Source organism: Protopterus annectens, chromosome 12.part0, assembly GCF_019279795.1.
Source record: "Protopterus annectens isolate FY-2018-M chromosome 12.part0, PAN1.0, whole genome shotgun sequence".
Taxonomy (NCBI): Eukaryota; Metazoa; Chordata; order Ceratodontiformes; family Protopteridae; genus Protopterus; species Protopterus annectens.
Window position 1 is genome coordinate 1,108,884,077 of NC_056746.1, and position 22,188 is coordinate 1,108,906,264.

At 36.0% G+C, this 22,188-nt stretch overlaps 1 long non-coding RNA gene across 1 annotated transcript in view; it reads right to left on the reverse strand.

The window, feature by feature from the left end:
* Positions 1-22,188, reverse strand: part of LOC122817005 — a 270,601-nt gene that overhangs the window by 137,429 nt on the left and 110,984 nt on the right. The window contains exon 2 of the long non-coding RNA XR_006367134.1: positions 12,462-12,606. This is a non-coding gene — a long non-coding RNA (uncharacterized LOC122817005). The remainder of the gene's footprint in view (positions 1-12,461; positions 12,607-22,188) is intronic.

Below are 22,188 nucleotides of genomic sequence, written 5' to 3' on the forward strand. Positions count from 1 at the left end.
CTTTTCTGACAGAGTAGTCTATAGGGAATTTTTAAAATCCTCTAACTTGGTAACATTTTTATCCTACTTTTAACAATAATTCTTACTTACCCCCCAGGGCTGTCCTGATTTCCCCCTACTACATAACTCATCAATGAGGGAGAAATTTGGTTTGCTGCTTCTAATGCTCATGTTACCTCATTCATTGACCCTGATCAGAATTTGAAAGTATTTATTGTTAACTATAAAGGTGATCTCACTCCTTCAATTAACTATCTTGTTAACCTCTAACTTTCCTAAAGTCATACCCTACAAAGTCAGATGCTTGCTATATTATTTCCTCTTCTAAGATATGAAAATGCAATTGCTAAACTATCATTCCATTAAGCATCTGTGATTTTCCAGTGAAATGTATAAATAACAGTAGTAACTGACAGGGTGTGTCCAGTTGGGAAATACTGAATCACTCAGAGGCACTGTAAGTGCCATGTTTTTAAAAAGGAGAGATGACCAACTACAAGAATAAGAACAAAATATACTGTAATAGACGAATATTATGTATGGGACAATTTAGTAATGGTTCTTGATTTTAAAGCTCAAGAAATTTGGTCTTTTATACATATTGGGACAGAAACTTTTTGTGACAACATCTGAAACTGATAGACAGATGATGAAATTTCTGTAACTGTGTTAAAGAAAGGACATTTATCTGTAGTAAACTATTTGTTTACCAGTAGTAACTTAAATGATAAAAAATGTTAACTTTGCACTTTAGAAATGATGAACTGGAAGAATAAGTGGTTAAAAATGCAGACAGGGTATGTGTAAAACTGTTAATAATATTGTGAAAGTTAGAGATGACAGAAATGTGTAGAATGGAGGTTGGAGGTTGGAAGCTATTTTAAATGTGAAAAAAAAATGGTGAAACACTTGCTAAGTGTTATTTTTGTAAATGGTCATAGAGGGACACTTAAGATATTCTGGCCTGCCTAAATAGTATATCTTTTGTGGGGACTTTTCTCTTTGTAATTAATAATTGTAACAGGGTGCAATGTAACCAGCACTGGGCAAAATACTGAATGCAGGTTGTATAAAGAAAGGACATTTTTGTATGCATTGTCAGGAGCAAACAGTAAATTATGAAATAGAAGGGGAAAAGGAAGAAAACATACAAGAAAAAGACAACAAGAGGCTGGGGAGAGGGTGAACTAGCTGAAGAAGAAAGTGTAGAAGAAATAAAAAAATGAAGCAGAAAAATTAGGAGAGAGAGAGAATATATGCAGGAAGAGAGGTCAGGTTAAGGGACTGATATTAATAATGAAAAGTCTGATTCTGAGGCTCAAGGATTATTTGTACATTAACACAGGAAACAAATATTAAATTGGGGAAAGAGTAAAAATACAAAAACAAACATTTAAAATATTTCCCCTAAACTTAAAAAGAAAGAAATCAACAATTTTACAGAACTTTCAGTTAATGTGAATAATATTATTAACAATGTAAGTAGGATAGGGATACTGGAATGGTGTGCTAAATTTAACATGGATGTTATTCTGTTAGAAGATGTAAGATTCCTGGCAAGTGAAGAAAGACTGAAAACAAAAAAATTGTGGGGTGGAAATATAGTATGGAACTTAGAAAGTGAATGTTGTTCTGGAGTGGCTGTGCTGTGTAAAAAAAATACTAGATGTGACGTTGGCAAGGATAGGAAGGTTAGCTGTTCTGGATGTGAGGTAGGGAGGATACGTTCATAGAATTATAGAATTACATGCATATATAACTAACAAGGAAAGAGAGAATTTGTTTCATTAAATATTAGACTATACTGTGGTTAACATAAAAATTATAACTGCGGGGGATTTAAATTGTGATTTAAAAGGAAAATGTAAAAAAGAAAGGGAAAGATATGAAAACTGCAGGAGGTGATAAAATGTGATAAATTAGATCTGTGGAACAAAAGTCCGTGGACGTATAGGAGAGGTGCAATTAGATCTGAAACTGATTATTTTGTATTCTAAGAAGACTTAAAGGTAGCAGATGTTGATACAGTTGTGACGGGTTGTTCAGTCTATTTAGCAATATGGAAGCAGTTGATGGAAGAAAGGGAGTATATTAAAATAGAAAAGGGAATAAAAAGAATAAATGCAAAATTATGGGATGAAAGTGGAGAGTGGGAAGGATTACAGTCATGGAATGATCATGTAACCATGATAAACTTCTATAAAAACTGTTTTGAATGGTGGATTGAATTTAAAAAGAAGTATAAAATGTTTTTTTTTCAGTGACAGGATGATGTAAGAAAGGAAGATAAAGTGAAGTATGGAAAGATGTACAGAAATGTATTAGAAAATTTAAAGAATAATATATGAGAGTATTATGATATGGAAAAATAAATATATAAATGTAATCGAGAAAAAGGCATTACTGTTTAGGCAGAGATTTTATTTACAAGGGAGAAGAAAGGAGGTATCTGCAAATTTGGGTAAAACAGTAAAGGTAGATCTTAGGTGGAGTGTCCACCGACGCAGGAAATTATAGACCCATCAGTCTAACTAGCCTGATCTGCAAGGCCATGGAACAGATTATAATGGACCTCCTTAACAAGGACATTGGCAACCTCCAGACACTTGATCCCACACAGTTTGGTTTTGTCAAGGGGAGGTCATGCCTGTTAAATTTGGTCAACTTCTTTGAGACAGTCACCAAGGCCATAGACAAGGGGAAGAAGGTGCACACCACCTACCTTGACCTGACCAAGGCCTATGATACTATTCCCCACTCAGGTATAATAGATAAACTCTCTCAACTAGGCATCAATCCATATGTTACCAGATGGTTAACAAACTGGCTCACTGATAGAGCCCACCTAGTCAAAATAGGGGAAGACACCTTAAGTAGTAGACCCGTAACAAGTGGTATACCCCAGAGATCAGTCTTGTGGCCTCTGCTGTTTGGGATATACTTCTCAGAGATGCAGGCCAAATCTAGTGGGCTACAGCTGACCAAGTTTGTAGATGACTGCAAGCTGGGTGCTGTCATCAACTCCCCTAGTGATGTGGACATCCTTTAAGAGGGTCTCATCCAAACAGATGACTGGTGCCAGAAACATGGCCTCAAACTGAATGCCAAAAAATGCATTATCATCCCTTTTGGGAGAATGATGTCCCCACAAATTATTACCATGGGTGCTGGAACCATAGAGCAAGGGGGGAGGGGAGCCCCCACACACACTTTTGCAGCTCACCTCCCAACTGTCCTGTTCTAATTACTTTTGTTTTTGTCCTGTTTTTTATTTTTGAATTATTGTCATTTTTGCGCTTTAGTAGCTGATGTCATCTTGTGTGCGATGACAGAAGCTCGGCGCACATATTTCTGGGTGGTATGGTTTTGAATGCGAGCGGGAATGGACGGTTTTACCTGCTGCTGAAGGATTTACAGAGAATATCGGAGTCTGGATTGGCTGTTGGGATGTACAGAGTAAGGGGTGTGTGTGTGTATGTGTCTGGTGGCAAGAGGTACTCAGGCTCAAACCCTGTACTTTGGGTACAGGTAAAAAGTGCCTACAGTCTCTAGCCACCATCACTTGTGAGTGTATGCCTCAGTGAGAAAACAAAACCTTTTATTCTAGCAATTTTCTAAGGTTATAAAATCAGTATTTGAAATGTGTCCCTATTTTGGGGCTGTATTCCCCCATTATTGGCTTTGTTCTGTATTTTTGTGCTAAGAGGTTGAGAACTATGGTTAGAAGTGAAAATTGAATTCATTAAATGATATGATAGCCATTTAAGTTTGTCTTCCTGTCTTTTACGAAACTGCTGGTTTAGCTTAGTGGCATATTGCTCTGACTGTAGTGTACAGAGTTCTGGGTTCAAGGCTTGGCAGTGAAATGCATGGTGGTAATACAACATTTTATGCAAGCAACTTTCCAAAATTATACAAGCAATGTTTAAAATGTGTCCCTGGTTTTTGGCCTTTTGTCCCCCCCAATTAAAAATAAGTTCAAGAAGCTGTGCAACATGCCTATGGCTTATAGTACTGTGATTCTGTATTTATATATTGTGTGTAGAAGTAGACTGTTATCATGGAAATGTTCTGAATAGGGCGGTTTTGTCATTATTGGTGCATGCTTTTTACTTCATTGCCTACTGGAAAAATGTTCAAACAAATTTAAAATGCAATTGTGTGTGTAAGTAGACTGTTATCATGGAAATTTTCTGAATAGGGCAGTTTTGTCATTATTGGTGCATGCATTTTGCTTCATTGCCTACTGGAAAAATGTTCAAAAATTAAATTTAAAATGCAATTGTGTGTGGAAGTAGACTGTTATCATGGAAATGTTCTGAATAGGGCAGTTTTGTCATTACTGGTGCATGCATTTTCCTTCATTGCCTACTGGAAAAATGTTCAAACAATAAATTTAAGATGTAATTGTGTGTGGAAGTAGACTGTTATCATGGAAATGTTCTGAATATGGCAGTTTTGTCATTATTGGTGCATGCATTTTTCTTCATTGCCTACTGGAAAAATGTTCAAACAATAAATTAAAAATGCAGTTGTTTGTGGAAGTAGACCTTTATGATGGAAATGTTCTGAATAGGGCAGTTTTGTCATTATTGGTTAATGCATTTTTGTTTCATTGCCTACTGGAAAAATGTTCAAACAATAAATTTAAAATGCACTCCAACTTAAGTCTAACAAGTGCGCTGTATTATACAAGGAATATAATTTAATACAATCAGGAAGGTGAATCAAGGAATGCATACATGTATGCATGGCCCTAAAATGTGTTTGAAAACAACCCAGAGGAAAGTGTGAAAGGCTCAAAATCATGGGCAAATTTTAAGCTTTACTCTTGTTACCAAAGTAATGGATGAAGGTAAAACAGTTCACACCACATTACCTTGACCTGGCCAAGCCTTTTGACACAATCCCCTACTCAGGTGTAGTACAAAAGATGAATAATGTAGGAGCAAACACTTACATCACCAGCTGCATTGCTAACCTGGCTCACAGGATGCAGGAGATCAAAACAGGGAAAAAGACCAGTCACCAATGGAGTCCCCCAGGGTTCGGTGCTGAGACTTTTTCTGTTTGGCATATACATCTCAAAAGTAAAAGGAAATACCAAAGAGCTTTGGCCAGCTAAGTTTGAGATGACTGCAAGATAGGAGAAGTTATTGAATCCCTAAATGACTTAACCATCATGCAGGAAGGTATGTCCCAAATAACTGGTGTCAAAATCATGACAATGCCCTCTGAGAACTGATCCAATTGTTTGGCATTTAGGAACTTGTGTACAGTGATCTAACTTTTGACCAACATGTGCCCATAGTCATAAGCAAGCCTTTCTATATTGCACAGCTTATAAACAAATTGATTGTGACTAGATCTAGAGATGATGTTGTCCCCCTTTACAAAGTTCTCATTATGTCAATCATTTTGTATAATGCCCACTTTGGCATGTATCTGTCCAGCCCCATGCAACAATTGGAACACCTTCAGAGATACCTTACTAAAAGGATACAAGTCCTAAAGAATAGGTCTTGCATGGATCACCTCAAAACTTTATTACTATACTCAGTATCCTACAGAGTGCTTAGAGGTGACATGTCTGGCATACAAAGCATCCTCCGACATAATACAGTTGGACCTACTGAACATCAGCAAGTCAAATAGCATCAGAAATACTCAGTCCAGGTATCTAAACTGAATGTTGTGGAGAGGTGGATATATATCACAGAGGCTACCACTGTTCCGGAACAGACTATCCATAAAAATAAAGCAAAGCTCATCCATCCATATTCAAATGCAACTTGGATCTAAGGATGGGTAATGGAAAATGTACTCCAGGATTTCCCCTCATGCCACTAATGGATAGAGGCAGTTCCTAAATGCTGCATCTCTTACATGACCCCCTCAAATTATCTACGGTATGATCACAGTTATTCTCACTAGGGCTAATATACAATTATCAGCCATTGGGATAGCTAAGACCAATCACAAAATGTTAATTCAAGCACTAAAAGGTAATTGGCTAAGCTTAAAATGTCCTCCTAGTGAACATATATTGTGGTAGAAAATAGCTATAAAAATTTACCCTTTTTAGTTCACTAAGTGCCCCTGTCACCCCCCCCCCACAGTCTTTAACAGCTTCCAGCGCCTATGATTATCACATTGATAATATGGCACTAAGCGCACAATCAGTCATGAGGGACTTGGGAACCCAGGTTGATAGCAAACTGACTTTTGACCACCATATTGCCTCCATTGTATGGAAAGCTTTCTACATGGCCCACCTCATTAGTAAGGGTATCTCATCCAGGGACAAGGTGGTCATAACATCCCTGTATTCTTCCCTTATAAGACTGATTATTAAATACAATGCTCCTTTCGACATGTACCTCACAAAGGACATGCAGTAGCTGGAGAGACCACAGGGATTCCTCAACCAGAGATTCCAGGGCCTCAAACATCTACCCTACACAGATAGGCTAAAAACCCTGTCCCTCTACCCAGTCTCCTACAGACTCCTCAGAGGTGACCGCTGTCCGGCATACAAAGTAATCTCAGACCCTGCCCTGATGGGACTGATGCATATCCGCAAATCACTCGAGTAAAGTGCATGCGAGACCCCAACCTGGTCTGTGACATTAATAGGAATTGATGGTGGGACAGATTTGTGTCCCAGAGACTCCCCCTTTTGTGGAATAGACTCCCTCTCCATGTAAACCAGAGTACCACATTAAACCTTTTTAAGCGCAACCTGGATAACTGGCTGGGGAACAGAAAATACACCCCTGGGATTCCACCTATGTCCCTGCTGGACAGTGACATACGGTGCTGACTTGTTAGAACATGGGCTAAATTCTTGGCTAGGCTTGTAAGGGCCTCAGGGCCAGTAGCCTAGTAACTTCCTATGATCAAATGATCCTATATGATTATGTATGTATATAAGCACAAGAAGAAAGAAAATGTGAGAAGGGCAGATGAGAATTTATTTTATGTAACATGGGTTATTTAGAATGAAAGATTAAATTAAATTAAATTTTGCTTAATGGGAAATGGATTTTGGCAAATATATTGCAAAAAAATTAGATTATGGTTGTGGAAGAATGAGTGGGGGTCAATTGTGGAAGAATAAAATGAGGATGTTATATGAAAGATGATAAACAGCGAAAAATAGAAATATGTATATATGTGTCTATAAATATGTATATTTTGTAAATATGTAAATAATGTTTTTTTATGATGTGTTAAATAAAGGATCCATACTCTTTTTGATAGGTGCCATGGGTTCTTTACATCTACTTGAGCTACTAAGATGGCACACTCAAGAATGCAACACCCCCTTATGCTGCACTGTGTCAGCAATCCATCTACCTGAAATGGGAATACAACCCACAGCCTTCTGCACCAAAGGTGAATGTGCTGTTACACCAGTGACACTGACTGTTTGCCTTTAATTATTAGAAAGTCCAGCTGGGCAAAGCCCCTTTTCAGCAGAGTCCTGGGGAGAAAAGCTCTACATTACTTACATTTGTTTGTGCTAAAAATAAAAGTTCAGTGTACAACACTGAGGAATATATATAACTTAACAGGTGATCACAGTGTTACATGCACTATATAGCAATTACTGCATGTTACTCTTTCACACATCTGTAGAACATAGTGTGTGCAGCATGTTAAGGTCACACACATTAAAATAACATGCAGCATTATTTTGATGCCCACTTTTTTTGCTACTTAGAGTCACCATGAAGCCAGAACCTATCCCAGAAACCAGAGAGCATAGGGAAGAGAACTACTCCTGGATGCAATGTGCCATTCCACTGACAGACATCCATATATACTGCGTACGAATGTATGAGCAATTTAAAGAATTGGTATTTCACTTGCTAGAATCCTGATGAATGCCTGGATGATGGCCCTACATAACTGGTGTTTAGTCCACGGGGAATAAAAGGACTGATCACGTCATGACAGGCTGAAGGTCAGCAGGAAACTGTGAGAAAAACACTGAGAAAAATATTAATGAGGTATGTTTTGTTCATTAGGAATAGAAAGAGTACTCAGCAGAAGACAATGAGCCTTAGCCAGACCTAATCTTTCAGAGTTGCCACCCATGAGTAATGTGGTGCCTTAAGGCTCTGTTTTGATCCCCCACTGCAATTCAACAGATTATTTCCTATTTCTGACCATCCTAAATATCTTTTTTTTTTCTTTTATAACAAGAAACAACAAATTTACTTAAAAAAAAAAAAAAAAAAAACTCTGAAATTTAGGGCCCTGTAAACTAATGTAAATTATCTTCAAACTATCCAAAATATCTTGATCATCAAGGCTGAGGGTAACTGGAAACATGAGTTGGGATCTGTAGATCCTCACTCTCTTAGAAGAGAGCAGGAAAAACAGAACAGTGCACCCATGTGATATACAGACAGAATATTCTATCTGAAAAAGGAAATAGTTTCTCCTACAGAGTATACAGAAATTATCAGATGAGCATGAAAGATAGTGATACACAGTTAAGAGGCAGCAAGATAGTGCACCAAACCCATCCTCAAATATATGCCATTCCGGAGATGTACCTCTGATGCATAAGGCACGAATTAGTCACTAAGACAGCACTGCAAGGTCTGCCATTTTGAATGATATACATTCCATCAATTTCAGATTGGTAATTTTTGTTTGAAATGTTGTTTGCATTTGTGTTGCTGCCCAAAACCCCCATGGATCTGCCAAAAAGAAAATGCAGGCATTATAGCTCAAAATGATGAAATAGAAACACTAAATGCACAAGCTAGTTCCCAAATTCACACACACACACACACACACACACACACACACACACACACACACACACACACACACACGTGCGCATGTGTGTGTGTGTGTGTGTGTGTGTGTGTGTGTGTGTGTGTGTATATGTATGCATTGCTTTATTGTTGGATCATTATACAACAGAGAGACTTATCACTCATGAACTGTTGAATATCGACACATTGCCATAGAGCCCTATCTCATCAACTGCATCATAATAATAATAGGCTTTGACATAAGCAAACTAAATTTAGACTGCAACATCAAAATCAGTTATTCCTCCAGCAGTAGGTGTCACCTCTTCTGCCTGTAGCAGGACTTTACAGGGCTGTGTGCTGTAGGCATGATGGTGACTGAGGAACTGAATTGCAGAACCAAGCAATGTGTAGTGGCAATGCTGACTGCTGCAGCACTCTCCTACTGATCACTGAATCATGATGAGACTAAAGGGAAGAACTGCTGGTTCTAGGCTTATGTATCCATCTATCCATGTTTATGAGTCATGTCCAACTCCTGCAGTGACCCTATGGACAGACAGCTCCATCCATGGAGTTTACTAGGCTAGTGGTGAGTGGAAGCAGATTCCAGGCCTTTCAGCTTTATCACATACACACCACACTTGCCTAGGGACAATCTAAAATAGTTTAGGGGAAAAAAACCTTCTCTGGCTCCTGCATAGTCATATTTAACAATCAAATTAGAATTTTCCCCCAAACCACAAATATCAAAAAAACAAAAGTGACTAATATTGGAATTGGAAACACCCATAAAGTCATACCAGACTAATTACTAACACTCTAAGTCATTGTATTTTGATGAAAATGAAGAATTATCTTTCATGAAGCAGTTGTGACTTTGAAGGTGCTTTTAACTGATTAATATTTTCAGTTAACTGTGGTAAACAACAATGATTCACTAAGTCAGGTGATAGAAGTAATATGTGTATACTTGCTGTATGGATTCATTAGTCACATTTAACATATATAAAAATAAAGCTACTCAAAATTTTTGGATGACCACAGATTATTTTTTTAGAAATGGTTTAAGTTGCTGAAGTTACTGATTTCCCAAGTTCTAATTTAAAACCATGACAATACCGGTATACACCAACACAAAACATGATGTTTTAATGTAAGAGAGTGTGACAGCACATATTTACTTATATTAAAGAACTCCCAAAAAAGCAGGATAACAGAATAAAACAAGGAATAAAACGATCACAGCCTCAAAACACCAGCAACCACACCAAGCCTTGGAATAAATCCGTTTATTCACCGACTAAGCGCTTTCACCAATTCAATGGCTTCATCAGAGTCAGTGTTAAAAACAAACAGCACACATTTTATACTTTCCAGTCAAAATGACCCCACCCAATCTTTCAATTAATTAATTGAATACAATTAAATACCATGTTCACAGTTTTTGTAAAATCCAAACTTTTTACATCTTTCATTGTGTACAAACCATGCAATAACACTTAACTAAATTACAAATAAATATGTATATATGTATATACAATATGCATAATTTAAAACTGTTAAACTAAAAAACTTGTACAAATGTACAAATTAATGAAAAACATTTTTGTATTTCTATGTATATACAACAGCTTTCTAAATGATACTAGCCTTAAATTTCAAAACTGGTTTTAAAGAAATATAATCATTAATACCAGGGTACCTGGTGGCATTAAGTCTCAACTGCCACATAGTTTCTAATAAGGCAACCCTGTTACTGATGTCCCCTCCTTGTTCCAACAATACCCTATCAATAATGAAGAATAAAAATTTCTTAAAATCCTTACAATTCATACTGTGAGTGTAAAGTGCATTATGTGAGTCCTTGTTCTTAATTGCTCTCACATGCTCAACAATTCTTTCACGCAGTCTACGAGTGGTCATCCCTACGTAGAAGGCTTCGCATGATGAACATAGGGCAACGTAAACTAGGTTTTTAGTATTACAATGGTTCTTTTCCAGTTCATTCAACCCGAACAAAATCGGTGAATACAGTGAACCTCTCTGTTTGTATACATCTCTTTTTAACTTTAGTAGCAATTTGAGCGGGTACCCCCTATCCATCAACATCCCAATCAACTTGAACATTTCCTGTTTGAATAAATGTTCATCACTCACCAGTCTAGATAAACGCACCATCTGCCCTTTGGCTACCCCCTTCCTCTGGTGGTATGGGTGGCAACTTTTGAAATGCAACAATGAGTTGGAATAACTATCCTTTCTAAATATAGAACTGGATAGGCCTAACCCATTCTTAGCAATAGCTATATCCAAAAAGTTAATACTATCCTACCACTGGGAAAGGGATAGTATTAACTTTTTGGAAAAGAACCATGAGGTGCCTAAAGGGACAAACTCACTTGGAGCATGTTTTGTTTTAAAATTCAACAAGAGAAGTGAAGACATTGTTAAAGTGTTACGTAGGATGTGGGAGTACTGTTTAAGTGATACCACTAAAGGGACATTGGGAACCTACCCCAGGATTGTTTATAGTAAGGGTAACAACCTTAAAAACATTATGGAGTGTGAAGTTAGGAATAGGGTATCCAGGATGTCTAAATGTGGTTATTGTAGACATTGCAGGTACATAGCGGGAGGAACGTATGTGTGTGTGAAAGGGTGGGGACACACTTTACCATGTCCGGGGAGATGTAATTGTAATACTAAAAACCTAGTTTACGTTGCCCTATGTTCATCATGCAAAGCCTTCTACGTAGGGATGACCACTTGTAGACTGCGTGAAAGAATTGTTGAGCATGTGAGAGCAATTAAGAACAAGGACTCACACAATGCACTTTACACTCACAGTATGAATTGTAAGGATTTTAAGAAATTTTTATTCTTCATTATTGATAGGGTATTGTTGGAACAAGGAGGGGACATCAGTAACAGGGTTGCCTTATTAGAAACTATGTGGCAGTTGAGACTTAATGCCACCAGGTACCCTGGTATTAATGATTATATTTCTTTAAAACCAGTTTTGAAATTTAAGGCTAGTATCATTTAGAAAGCTGTTGTATATACATAGAAATACAAAAAAAAATTTTTTCATTAATTTGTACATTTGTACAAGTTTTTTAGTTTAACAGTTTTAAATTATGCATATTGTATATACATATATACATATTTATTTGTAATTTAGTTAAGTGTTATTGCATGGTTTGTACACAATGAAAGATGTAAAAAGTTTGGATTTTACAAAAACTGTGAACATGGTATTTAATTGTATTCAATTAATTAATTGAAAGATTGGGTGGGGTCATTTTGACTGGAAAGTATAAAATGTGTGCTGTTTGTTTTTAACACTGACTCTGATGAAGCCATTGAATTGGTGAAAGCGCTTAGTCGGTGAATAAACGGATTTATTCCAAGGCTTGGTGTGGTTGCTGGTGTTTTGAGGCTGTGATTGTTTTATTCCTTGTTTTATTTACTTATATTACCTTATTATGAGGCCAATGAGCTTAAAAGTCCTTTTTTAAAATTGGAAATTTACTAGCTTAAACATCTTAATCTGCAAATGAAAATTAATATGATTATAGGTGGAAGTTTAGTATCTTGTCATTTTTTTTTTTTTTTGTTACATTATGTACATGTTGAAGATTAAAGCAAACCAAATTTAGGTTGCTGTCTTAGGCTGATACTCACCCACAGACTACCTGCAGCTCTTCACCCTCTTCTGCTTCATCCCTCAGGTTAGCCATGTTGTTTCCAAGTTTTAGGACGCAGTCAGAAAATCCCTGGTAGATATGCTCACACTGAATCTCTGTGGCCAGCATTCCTGCTACATACACTGTCAATGCAAAAAAACCCAGAGTTAAATTCTAAAGAGAGGCACGTAACACGCAAAGGAAGAACAATTATCATAAAGTAATACAGTTACCCCGAAAGTAGCAAACATAACTGGTACAACTGTTCTTCATAGTCATTTAGTGGATATGTGGACCCCTATTTGACATAAATAAAAAATATGAATAGCCTAAAAATCTCACTGTGGAAATTAACCCAGAAAGTCAAATTAAAGTTGGAAATTTTCCATCTTACACAGTGTACCACCAAGCTACTGATTCATTTTCCATCTTGTACAGCCCTCATACAGTGTGTGAATATGCTGATACGTTTTCCATCTTGTACAGCCCTCACACAGTGTATAAATCTGCTGATTCTTTTCCATCTTGAAGAGCTCTCACACAGTGTATGAATCTGCTGATTCATTTTCCATGTTGTACAGCCCTCATACAGTGTATGAATCTGCTGATTCATTTTCCATCTTGTACAGCCTTCATACAGTGTGTGAATCTGCTGATTCGTTTTCCATCTTGTACAGCCAACACACAATGTATGAATTTGCTGATTCATTTTCAAGTCTACTACTGCATCTATTGAATAAATATGTTTCCAGACAATGTACCAAAAAAGAGGTAATATACTGTCATTCTTAAAAAAAGCTTAGACTGGAAAGTGACGTAAGATACAGGTGCTACCTGGAGAATCTATAAATCCAAATATCACAATCAATTACAACTAAAGAACATTTTAGAGCAAAGGCAAGGGTGGCAAAGAACAACAACTATAAAAACCTACAGATGAATAATGTTTGTAGATTCTAGAAGGCCATAAATGATATGACAGTCATAAGTACTAAAATGTAGTGGAAACCCTTTCTCTAATGTTAAACTTCCAGAAAATGCTGGCACCTTCCATGCTTATGTCTCCTCAGACAAACTTAAGTTTGCCTCTGATTATGCAGCTTCCTCAAAGCTGCGGAGGCCTCCACTTACCCAGATATCTTCCATTGTTCATGCTGCTGTATAAACAGATCAGATTTTGCCAATGACCTCCCACCTGTCAGCATTAGAACCATAGTAGATTCAGTCTGAGGAAGTATTTTCAAGATGAAAGCGCTTACTGAATAAGTGAACTGTGATGTTTGGTTAATAAAGGCTGTTCAGTGAAGCTATTTCGAGTGATTTTGTTGATACGTTGTTTGCTGTTTTCCATTTTTGGTGTTATTAGAACCATAGTACCAAATACTGCTTATTCCTTTTTAATCTGATGAATAAAATCACTACATTTATTTTTTATTTACACTTTGCTGACTGGGTTTGTCCCACTATGCCAGTGATATTTTCATGGAGACTTGAGGAGATATTCATACTGAACCGGGGGTTACTTGGCCAGGAACCGATAATGTTCTACTTTTTTTCAGTTGGAGGATCTGCTTGGCTCTTTCCTGTTGGAAAATGGAGGAGAATGTGCATTTCTCAAGATGGAGAAAGAGGATTCAGTGAATATGTTGATGGACTTGAAAATTATGCAGAAGAGTCAGTATGTATGTGAAGAAATTAGAAATGTTGTAGATTCTTCAGAAGTTAAAGTAACTAACCGTGGGCTAATGATATTAGGAATAATAATAAAATAGAGGGTTTAGAGCTTGAAAAAGATATAACAGCTAAAATTCAATTATTTGCAGATGATGTTCTCATCTCTACAAAAGGAAATAATTCTTCAATATCAGCCCTGTTTGATTCGATTAAGATTTTTCAAAAGATGTCTGGGCAGTCTTTTAATGACAACAAAACTAAAATTTTACCCATACACTCAAATACAAATAACAAATCTAACTATAACTCTCAGCAGTTAACTAGTACAGATCAAATTACTTATTTAGGAATAATTCTAGCTAAAAACATCAAAACAATAATACAATTCAATTATAATAAGTGTTTTGAAAATATTCAAAATCTATTTTTAAAATGGAATACAATAATTTTCACTACAGAAGAAAGATTAACTATTATTAAAATGATTATTCTACCCAAAATATTATATATTATACAATCCATTCAAATACTCCCTTCAAAAAATTTACTAATAAGTTAAATACTTTAATATTAAAATTCTTTTGGTCCGGGGAAAAAAACAAGAATATCAATTAATCAACATCAAAACAGTTGGAACAATGGTGGGATAGCATTCCCAGATCTAAACCTTTACTCTGTTTCCTCAATAATCAAAACAATTACTCAACTTTTAGATACTACATACTCAGCTAAGTGGAAACTGTTATGGGTTTCATCAGCTCTACAGCTAATTTCCAGACCATCTACACACAAATTAGAAATAATAAGTAACCCCTTTTTATGGATCCTAAAAGATTATTTTACTATACACATAAATCTCAATCATACTACTAGCTACATTCATAATATTATAACAAAGTTTAAAAATTTTATATATAAACACCCCAGATACAAATAATGCTTCTTTTTGTTATTCCCCATAGCTTTCACACAAGAATCCTTTATAACTTCAGACATAAATAAAATTACCATATTTAAGCATAATGATCTTAAGGTTTGGTTCCAACTAACATCAGGATATAAAACCAAATCAGTTGAATACATAATACAGGAATATCAAATAGACAATACAATGTGGCTAGATATACAAACACTTTTACTAACTCTAGCTAATAAATTAGAATTGATCTCATCAATTACTAAACACGAATCCAGTATTCTACTATACCATTTTCAATCAATTTTACTTCATAAGCATACATATTCTGGCAAACTTTCTTTTATTTATAGAACTATAAGGGAAGAAACTTTCAGATGTCCACAGAACTTCTGGAACTATTTTTACTCTATCAATAATAATCTTTCTACTGATTTAGACAAAGCAAACGTATTACAATCAGCAGGGAAAACTACTTTATCTTTGAATTGGAAATTATATACCTGGAGATATATAAACAGATCATTCTACACTCCTCAATTAATGGATAAAATAAACAAAAAAAACAAAATATTTGTAATAAAATGTAAATATAATATAGACATAAACTGGGCACATATGTTTTATGAATGCCATACTTTAAATACTTTCTGGGGGAAAATAAATAATTTACTACAGGCACTTTATTCAGACAATTTCACATTAAATAAATCTCTGGTGATATTTAATACTCCTGTTCTACAATGTGTCAGAAAAATAAAGTATCCACTATTATGGGCAATACTGGCAGTAGCCAGAAAGACCATAACAAAAAATTGGATTTCAGAATCTCCTCCTTCCTTTAATGAGTTCAAGAATCTGTTAAATGTTGTATGCCAACTGCAATTAAAAACTATATACTCAAGGACAACCAAAAAAACATACAATCTTCAGTTGTGGGTTAATCTGCAAAACTTGTTGAAGAAGAACAAATCTCTATAACAAATTACATTAGTTTGTTTCTTTCATAATGACAATATACATTATAATCAGATATCAATAACATATTGTAAATATATTAATGGATGTCTATATAAATACTTTAGTTGGTTCATTTCTGTTAGTTTGGTTTATATCTAACATGTAATTTATATAATGTAATTTGTATATGTTAAAGTTTTCAGGTTACTGTTTTTACTATGATTTTATGAGATTGTTTACAATTTTGAATGTATTAAAATCAATAAAATTGTTTTGAAAAAAAAAAAAGTTAAAATAACTATACTGTTGGGGGGGTGGATAGCTATTACAGCATTGAGTTAAGATGTTAAATGAAGCTGGACTTAACAAGCAGGTGGCTTTATTGTGGTCTAATATGACTGAAAATGCTTTCCCATTATCACTGATCACTGATCACTATGAAAAGTGATTTTGTCTTATGCAGAAACCAAGACTTGTGTTACTCAGGAATTGAAGGAAAATGGTGTGGGCATGAGATCAATACTGCATATGACATAGGCAAGCAGAAACAAGCTGAGGGGTTGTGTTTTGGAATGAGAAGGTATCTTGTGCTTCCAGTACCAATTAAAACAATGATGCTATAGATAGGTGCACTCTATGGGACAATCTGTTTCTGCCACTGGTATTAATGACAGTTGATGTACAATTCCTAATCTAGCTAAGGAATGAGAGATTCTCTAAAAACTTCTGAACCATTTTCATTACTTGAAAAAATGTATATAGACTGTGGATAGAGAAAACATTGCTTTCCTTGGTGTGGACCAATTTTACATGAATCTAGTTTCTGAAAATGAGGGGGATATTTTCAGGGACTACCTATGGTGTTACATTCTATCGAAAAATGATGAACAAAATTGGTAGACTGGATTTTAAGAAATGGAGGTTTGGAAAAATGTGATTCTAATGTATTGCATATTCCATAGGTGGTTAATGTAAATGGTGAAAGTGGCAGAGTCAGATATTTTGGGTATCTTGTCTGAAATGTGTTTCTTTCGAGGTTCTTGCAAACAATTTATGAGTGTGGTAAGAGAAGATGCACTCACTGTGGGGAAAGGGACATTCTGCAAATATTGCAAACTGAAATGTTCTGAATTGGTATGGAGTGTCATTTATGGTTTGATAGTGAGGAAGGAGGGATGAAGAGGATGTTAATGGTATGCAAGATGAAATTTCTAGTACTGAAAATGTTAATACAGATAAAACTATTGTAGTGTAAAAGACCCGTGTGTGGGGTAAGGCTAGATTAACAAGGGGACCAATGAAGTTGCATCTCTAGGCCCATGTCTGAAATAGGCCCTGCTGCTTCTATTCCCAATTTAGTCTGAAATCCTGTATCATTTTGACACCAATTAAACAGATCTTATAGGAATAGGATAATGATAACAATCTGATAGGAAAATGAAGTATTTACTTGTGAATATGGAATTTGTGGGAATTGTTCAGATATTAAGGTATGTAAAGAAGTAAAGAAGCATTGCAAAATGTTCAATTGTTTGTGAGTAAAGAAAATAAGTTTACATATAAGAGGGTGCAGAGAAATTTGAAAGAAGTGGAAAACGGGTCTTATGCAGTGGGTTTCTCTGATCATTCGGCAATGTGGTGAGTTTTTGCAGTGGAGGAAGGCATGATTATAGAAGGTAAAGGTATTAAAAGATTACATATGTGGGTTCTGTTTTAGTGATGGTGTAGGATGAAAGAAAAAATCTTTAATGATCACATAGAAATGACATTTTTTTACGTTTCATGGCTATCATGAAGCATTCAGTATTAGATCAAGTATAAGAAAGTATATATGGCAATAAAAAGGTGTATAATGGGGAAGGAAAAGATCCTGGCTATAAAGAAAATTTAAGTTATATGAAGAGGCAATAGATGATGGTGAAAATGGATGTTTAGATAAAGAAAGGATTTATGAGATGAACAAAGATAAAATATATATTGAGAAGTCAGCGTTATCTGACAAAAGTTGGAAAGCAAGAGGTGTCACCTTTTTATGTGAGGTGTTTAGGCATGTGAGGGGTGAAGACTAAGCTAGAAGGTGACAGAAGGGGAAACAGTGATAAGACGAGCAGAAATCATAAGAGTGGCAACATGAACATTTTTTATGGGTTGTTAAGAAAATTTCTGCTGAGGCAAGAGAGAGATTAGGAAAAAATCAGCGGATGAGTTTAGAGGGAAATGTTCAAATTGCTCTGGGTTTTGATGAAGTTGGATGTATTTTTTAACAAACAGAAAGGAGGAGAGATTTTTGGGAGTGGCAATGAATGGTTAAGTGAAAGGTTGTATCACAAGTACAACTGTACTTGTATGATAATTTTTTTTTTTGTGGAATAAAGGGACAAATATAAACTGCAAAAGTGCCAACTGATAACATTATGTAGATTAGAAAACAATTGTGAAAACTGTGCAGAAAAAAATTAAGTGGTTGTGGGAGAAGTTATGCTTGGGTGATGTATTAAAGGTAGACATTTTAAAAACATACTTATTATATTAAAAGAGGTGGCAGGTGATATAAGGAATGGTTGTACAAAAGCAAGAATTATGGTTTGTTATATTAAGAATCTATCTAGTAATGCAGAACATCATTTGTTATGGGATATTTTGTTGGAATACAATGTAAGTAGGAAGGTTGTAGATTTTTTAAGGGTATTTGAGAGTGGTACAAATATTGGCGAATGGGTGGTTGAGTGAATGTATAAAGATGAGTAATATAAATGTGCCCAACTAGCTGGTTGTTTGTTTAATACTATATGCAGTTAATGGAAAGGTGTGTGTACGTATTGAAAATGGACTTTATTAGGTTTAGTGGAAAAAAACATGCTTCCTGTTGTTTTGAAGTAAGTAGGTGATTTGATTAAGATGGTTAAGAACAGAATATGGATAGGAGTTGTCTATAAATGTTTGTTTTAATTTGTAAGATTAGATTTCACTTAAATGTAGTTTTCTTAGACCTAAATACAGTATTCTGTTTGCATATGCCTAGAAATGCAGCCATATTAAAGCAGATGTATGCATTTAATGTGTAGTTTCATACAAAGAAATGTTTCAGTAACCTTCAGTCAAGAATACTGATAAGAATAATATGGGCTAACAGAATGTGCAGTACATTAAGTAAAAAACAGGCTTGGGAACCAAGGTTAAAGGGGTGCGTAAAACTTGTAGAAAGTTTACAGGGTTTTGGTATATTTAGGAGAAATACTTCAGACACAGTACAGTAGTTAATTCATTTGGACTGATATGCAGAAAGACATTGCAGTGCAGTCTTCAGAAGTTTGGTACAAACATTCAAGATTAAGTACAGAAGTCAGGTCAGGTATCCAGCATTCCAGACTATGAATTATATAATTCAGGAGGAAAGGAATAATTCTGAAAATAATGAGTGCAGAAGCTCTGGACATTACAATTCAGTCTGTTTCAGTTTATCAGTATTGTTATTGGAGACAGTAGGATTTCATTTGGGTATTGTTGACATCGACCTCCACTGTACATAATAAAACATTCTTAACCACTTAAGGAATAATACTCCTTGTAGATATTGCAGACATTAACTTATAGTAATCACTACCTTCTGTCCCCTGAATATGTAATAATAAAATAAGCAGGGCAAATTCCTCAGTTTCGTATTAACTGTATAGAACATATTAAACAGTAAAACTCCCTGCTCTACGAAATTTCTCATCATAGCAGTTGTAAATATTGTGCATAGTTATGGGTTAACTAAAGGTCAAAAATCTTTATAGCAAGTCATACTACTACTTTTTGTAATGCAAAGCTATCAACAGTACTGTTGCTTATGTGCCATTTCCTTGTTTATTGTGACCTTGCTGGTAAATTATCTATATGGTCTTATGCCCAATATGGTTGTATTCTTTGTTTGTATGTACCCACTCTGTACATTGGACTGTTGTAAATTTGTTGGTGAATTATCTCTGAAATAAATAAAACAGATTTCTGAGAAAAAAAAACATTCTTAACCAAACTACAGTGTATGCAGAGTTTTATTCTGAAAGGTACAAGAAGATTTGGAACATAAAGGAGAGACTGGCACCTGTTCAACACAGTTCTGGCTAATTAACAGATAAAGACATTCATTCCAGCCTCATTCCAATTTCTTCCAGTTATTTCCAGTTCATTCCAGTATTCTACAGTTCTTCCAGTTCTTACACAGTACTTGAAGACTTTGATGGGTGCTGTGAAATTGGGGGTATTTTAGTTTATTAAAATGTAAGGTGATAAGAGATTTGGACGACAAAATATTATTAAATCCCAGTACAGTGAAGTTTTGTCACATATTAAAAATGAGGTTCGGCAACAGACCAATTTGTCCAGGGACATCTTCAGATGGGAGTGTAGATTGAAATAGTAATGGGTTTTAAGAGGGTAATGGAAGAAGCTAGTTGGGAGAGGGGGTTAAATAGGGAAATAGGATGAATGGGAGGAAGTGAGGTAAGTGTAGGGAGGGGCTGAATAAGTTTTGTGAGAGCGTAAGTGGGTAAGATATCACATTTTGGCATGAACTTGCTAAGGTAGGGTACACCCATGATGACCTGTAGGTATACCAGGGGAAAAGGTAGGCCTCACGGTACTGGTTGGTGGTCTGCATGTACGTATGTATTTATTTATTTATTTCTCGTCTCAAGAGTAGGGGATAGTTGGTATGTGTTGTCATTTATTCAGATTTAGGGCAGTGTTCATGGTTTTTTTAATCATGTTGGCAGTTGAGGGGAATGGGTATTTGCACAGCTCAATTGCCTTGCTTGGTCTTTTGAGGACAGCGTCTCATTGCATTTTCAGGTAGGGAGAAGTGTGTTGGTTATACTTATTAATGTCTCCTTTAATGGACGGCAAGGTAAGAACACTGGTGGGGGTTGGTTGGACTGTTTCAGGTGTGGAGTAGTGGTAGAGTTGTTTTTTTTTTGTTGTTGGTTTGAAGGCATACTTTTGTTTGGTGGATACCTTTTGTTTGTATGTTTGGTCCGGGTTCATAACACAGTGGTTTTCTGGCAGATTAGTGTTTTTTTCTGAAGGATGAAGGATAGTCGCATAAGCTCAGACTTTGTACTCCTCAGAAGTTCATGCTACTGCAGAGCCGGTAATTTTGTGGACTGTTTTTTTTTTTGTTTCCTATCTCTGCCTATGCTCTGTGATTATTTTCTGCTCTGTAGTTTTAGTTTCTGAGGGGTATAATGCGACCAGCCACTGGGATCAGACATGTGGTGTTCCTTATAACATTTGTAGTCTTCTTACAGATCACGTGACTGCTCGGTGGGTTAAACTCTCTAAATAATGAAGTCTGCATTTTTGGTGAGGCATCACATGCTCTGCTTAGTACATATTGTGGCTTGTCTATAAAATTCTATGCTGATTTATTATTTATTCAGTTTCAACTGGGTTTGGGTTTCACTGGTGGCGGCAGTCTATCGTGCCCATTTTGTGAGGATTTTCCTCAACTGACACGGCCAGTGGTTTTTGCGAGCTCTGAGCCTGGCTGTTGATGGGTAACTCTGTGCATGCATGGTGGCTCATGGCCAGAAGATTGTCACCATAATATCTCTCAGCTATCCATATTTCGTGTGGACAATAATAACTATTGAAGCGTGGGTGCTGCTGGCAGGGGAGGTGCACAGTTTAACAGACCCTTCAGTTAGGCAATGGTCAGGAGCATGTTACTTTTGTGATAGGTTGCTGTCCAGCATAACTATGGAGTGAAGGCCTTTTTATGTTATCTTTTTTTTTTTTTTTCCTCAGCATTGGGAAGCTAGTTAGAGATGTAGGGAAGGTATATTGCAAGGCACTGATAGGAGCAGAGGGTCAAGGAAGGATTGTTGGTGCTGGGTGACTTCTTTGATTGCATTTGTGTGTTCACGTACTTTGAGATGCCTGCAAGTAAGGACCACTGGCTGCATATGCTCGTTGCATGGTAATGATCACTGAGCTCATTAAATGACCTTTCTCTTCTGCCCTGTTCTTGCTGCTTCCTTAACTGTTTTGACGTTGGTGAGATGAGTACATCGGTATGGCAGAGGTTATATACATACATAAAAAAAAAAACGATGAAGCTAGTTGGGGGAAGGTTTATCAGCAGTCTCTTTTCAGGGATGGCACGAGGTGGTCTTAATACTATATTAAGTAATTA